This window comes from Montipora foliosa, chromosome 14, assembly GCF_036669935.1.
Source record: "Montipora foliosa isolate CH-2021 chromosome 14, ASM3666993v2, whole genome shotgun sequence".
In the NCBI taxonomy this organism is placed as follows: Eukaryota; Metazoa; Cnidaria; class Anthozoa; order Scleractinia; family Acroporidae; genus Montipora; species Montipora foliosa.
In genome coordinates, this window is record NC_090882.1 from 917,526 (window position 1) to 922,525 (window position 5,000).

Genomic DNA, 5,000 nt, shown 5'->3' on the forward strand with positions numbered 1-5,000 from the left:
CTTGAGTAACGCTCCATCGTCGAAGGAGCCTTCGCTTCAATGGTGCGCAAGGGAAGATCGGCTGCTAACTTACGAAGCTCAGGATCCTTTAGATGAGCAACGTTGAGCGACAGTAAAAGCACTTGGGTACTAAAATTCTCTGATCCAAAAAGGGAACTCTTGATTGATTGTGATTGGTTTAATTCGATCCTAACTTGGTCCGCATTAATCATCGTTGTTTTGCCTTATAATTATTCGATTGGTTTAATAAGAAGCATCGTGATTCGCTGTTTTTCAGCAATGGTGATTGGGTTTAATTAAAGAAAGTTCGATCCTAAATGAATCTACTCTTGATCCTAAGTTCATTATGCTCTAGCATACGACATGGAGTTCAGTGATCTTTTAGTTATACTGGGCAGTTTTCAGAATGTTTTAAATTTCTGCATGAGTCAAAAGCTTTTAGCGAGCTGTCAGCAGTGTTCCCAATTTTGTTCTAATATGGAACTAACAGGGACAACACAGGTAAACGACGGATACTGTACATGTGGCGCTGTACGAATAAGCGATGTCGAACGTGGCTTTCAATAAGGTCTGGCTCCTTCTTCAAGGGATCTAATATCACGTTAAGTTCCTGGCTGCATCTGATGTTCCTCTGTGCTATGCAGATTTCGGGAAGCAAAATTGTGCGACTTACCAGCCTTTCAAAGCCTACTGTGGTCCGTGCGCTGGGTGAGCTAAGAACAATCTGTTCCAACAAAGTCCTGAATGCTGGAATTAAGCTTGGAGGCTTAGGGAAGACTGTGGAAATAGACGAGTCGAAGTTTGGTGCCAAGAGAAAGTGTAAGAGAGGGAGAGTATTGGAATGTCCGTGGGTATTTGGCATAGTGGAGCGAGGATCGAAGAAGGTGCTGCTCTTCCGCGTTCCCGACCGAACTAGAGAGACCCTTGTTCATCGTCTCATCACTACACATATCCAACCTGGAACTGTCATCTATTCAGATCAATTCACTCCGTACATACCACTCAACCAGCTAGGATATATCCATGTATCAGTAAATCATTCCAAGAACTTTGTTGACCCCGACAGTGGTGCACACACCAATACCATCGAAGGCATGTGGGCTTTGGTCAAGAAGAAGTTGAAGTGGATGTGTTGTACCCTGTATGAATACATACCTAGCTACTTGTATGAGTTCACCTGGTTTCGGAACTTCGGAAAGACCGAGCATTTGAGCATCCGAACAATAAGCATGTCGGTCGACTTGCAAGTTAATTCCCTGCTTTGGTAACCGACCCTTGCCAAAACATCCAGAAAACCTAGGTACTAGTGTTTCATTTTAAAAATGGGGGCTATTTGCCTATCACGTTTTCGTCTTTCCTTATGAAGTTGTTCTTGCTTCCAACTGAAAGAAGAAACAAAATTCTAAAGAGTAAGTATTTCGACCAATGCATCGGTAGTGTGTTGGCCGACGCGTCGGTAGTGTGTTGGTGGTGTGTTGGCCGACGCGTTGGTGGGATCGGATTCTTAACTTTTACCAACAATTGTTATTATACTGTTCAACAGTGTTCAAATAATATAACTGGCCATGTTCCTTGATAGCGAACGTGGTGCCATCCTTATGAACAAGTTCGTTATGGCCTCGTTGGAATTTAAGTTCTGCTCCATTTGATGTGGCAGCTTTCACTTTCTTGGGGATACGAGGGTATGAACAATGCATCTTTCAGCACAGTTTTTACATGCCTTCCATTTACATCTTTCACAGGGATGGCACTAGGATTTTTCAATCTGGGTCCTGGGACCCGCATGTTCGGCCAAATTGGGGTCCCAAGCATTTTTTGGGGGTCCCAAAATCTTGGTGACCCTCTGCGAGAAGAAGAGTATGTTTTAAATTATGAGAAAAAGAGAGTAACCAACTTGGAATTAATATTGATGCATATGCATAGGACTGGCCGACAAAGGCTTTTTCTAGAGCCGTTACATTCATTCCTGGACATTAGAACTCTGTTAATGAAAGAGCACCCTTTCCAAGGGTTTACGCATCACTGGTTTCCTCCCTTAGGAGCAACGAACAGTGACGTCTTTTGCTATATATTTGCATTCAGTGACTTGCAGAGTACATTTCTCTGAAGAAGACCGCAGAAGGCGGTCGAAAATTTAGTTTTAACATTTTTAGATGTTTTAAACCCCATTTCTTAGAACTTCAATTATGATCACAGATCGCTCCAACAGTTTTACAAACAACAGAATATAATTGACAAATCAAAGCAAGTTGTGTGAGTTATTTAAGTCACTGCCTTGCATCCTGGGACGCATTAAAATTTCGATGATGCATTTTTTGGATTTTATTTGCGTAAAAATCCATGATTTCTGCGTTAACGCGATCCTTGTTTCAGTATTACCTCAGTCTGCATATGGCAGACGCATATGGGTATAGCTTCTTGTCTGGGGTAGCCACTTGTGATTCACATTTTACTCCCTTCACCTGAAGCTGTTCCCACGTCCCCTCGTCAATAATGTTGCTGCCCGCCCCAGAGTCTATTAACATCCTAAGGTTTACTCCTCCTACTTGTACGGTGACCATTTCTGAGTGTCCTCCTTCTGTAATACTAAATGCATAGTCCTGCTGGGGCCCAGGGTCATTGTCATCGGGTCCCCCCCCCCAACCTGGCGAGCATATGACTTTGTCTTGCAAACTTTTTCAAAATGATCTTTCCCGCGACATTTCCTGCATGTTTTGCCCTTTGCTAGGCACTGGGGATCACGACCGAAATGTCCCAAAAAACCACATCTATAACATGTCTTATCTCTCACTTGGAATCGGCCTTGCATGCTAGTACTCGGATTGTTAGTTCTCTCATGGATTCTATTGATATGTTCTGATTTTACCCCCTTTTCTGAAAGGGCAGCCAGTTGGGTTTCGATCTTTTTGCATTTTGCGGCAACCTCTAGGGTGCGTGTTAAGTTCAGTCCTTGGCCTTCTTCAAGCAATTTTCGTGTGATGTAAATGGAAGTGCACTTATTCAAAACTGCGTCTCTTATCTGGTTGTCGGTATCAGTGCCAAAATCACAATCTTTAGCTGCTTGTCTTAAGCGAGTAGCAAATTGCTGAACTGTCTCACCTGGGTTTTGTGTGATTCGATGAAAGGTCTGACGGGCGAATGCTTAATTTACCTGTGGCACGAAATAGGCGTTGAGAGCTTCAACAGCGCTGGCGTAATTTGTAGCATCCGCGGTTTCAGTTAAGGTGGTGAATATCTCCTGCACATCAGGCCCAGCCAGGTGGAGTAACATTGCTCGTTGCCGCTCTTTAGTTGCTGCTGTGGTTCCTTCGCTTATAATAAGCCCTTTCCCGTCCGCGTACAGTTCGAATGAAGTTAACCACCTCTTCCATGGGGGACCAATCGTCGCTGGATCAGAGAAACAATCAAATTTCGGTAACACGCTCTTTTCCATTGCTTTTCGTTTCTCCTCGTCGCCAATGTAGTATTCCCGAGAGTAATAAAGTATCCAAACAAACAGATTTAACTCAACCAATTTCATTGCAAACGTAACATGGCCGCCGCTATCAAAAGCACATGGTTTTTCCTATCCCAACATACTTAGTGGCCCAATACATTACAGTGGTCATCACCAACAAAATCCCCATCAAGAAAGAAAAGAAAACGGATGCTTACACTGTCACAAAGCTGTCTTAATAGGTGTCTATTAAATGACAATGCTAATTATTATTGCTAACTTGTCCAGTTAAGTGCGAGGATCGCTTTTATCTTCCTTATATAAACCACACTTCAAATAATTATGCATTTCTTTCATTCATGAGTCCTTTCATGGAACACATGAGCCCAACAAATTGACCTTCTCCCAACTGTGTGGCTTCATAGCTCAGTTGGTAGAGCATTGCACCGGCATGCATATGGCAGATGTTAGTCTGCGTAGCTGGCATTATTGTTGGTGCAGGAGGCAAATTAATGAGTGGCCAAGCTGCATGGAGAATGGGGAGGGGCACTGTGAAATATTACCAGACCAAGAACTTACATTTTTTGAATGCCGCCACTTTGAATCCAATTACGAACAGCCAATGATAAATCAGAGTAAAGCTGTAATGCAAAACCAAGTTGTACATTACAAGTGTCAATATTTGGGCGCAAAACTTATGAGCAGCGTGCACAGGAGATAGTAGACACAGATGTTAATTTGGAAAGCATGGAAAGGGTACGTACATCAAAGAAGCAAGTAATATAAGGAAGACTGTCAAGTAAACTTGCAAACAATTGCAAGTTTGTGCATGTAACCTGAAATTGGAATTCAGAGATTATTTAAAACACACCCTTTCAAATATCGACCAAAACCGTGGTTAAATGAAGGGAGAGAATGAATGAACCACCCATTGACGATGCAAACGAGGGAATCATCACACCTCATGCCAAGAACTCTCTAGCAGAATGTTGTTAGTATTATTGTTAGTATGTTTAGTATCTAACTAAACTACTCAAGAAAAAGTTTTGATCGTTAATCCAGGTTCCTGTGTTGATGTGTTCACTCCGTTTGTTGACAAAACTAAATCAATGATCTGATAACTTTTGCCAACTTAATCTTGCAGAACCTGAATGTGCAAAGTGAGCTTGGAGACCCTTAATCTACCTTTGATTCTGTATTAAAGAGGTCGAGCCCAGACAATCTCGCAGCATATTCCAACATTCCAACATCATTTTAGTTCACAAAGCTGAGATTTGGTGTTTATGATGGACATTGTCCCTCAAAGGTGCCTGTAATATTTCAGATTGACCAGAGAGTAAATTGAAGGCGAAAATTTCCATTGCATGGTCGACCACAGTATCTGCGAAATTAATTAGAAGCAATGTTTTTGATGACAATATTATTTTATTATTTTGCCAAAGTGAAGATCATGAAAATCAAGGGTGGGTAGAATAACCATAACATCTTTGCCGGAAAGCAACGTCTCCTTCGCAGCAGTCTCCTACTCTTCTTGAGCAAAATTTTCCATTCTTTTTTAATGTTT

At 42.0% G+C, this 5,000-nt stretch overlaps 1 protein-coding gene across 1 annotated transcript in view; it reads left to right on the forward strand.

Annotated features, from left to right (window-relative positions):
* The window catches only part of LOC137985069 (fumarylacetoacetase-like), an 82,075-nt gene that overhangs the window by 14,020 nt on the left and 63,055 nt on the right, over positions 1 to 5,000 (forward strand). The window lies entirely within an intron of this gene.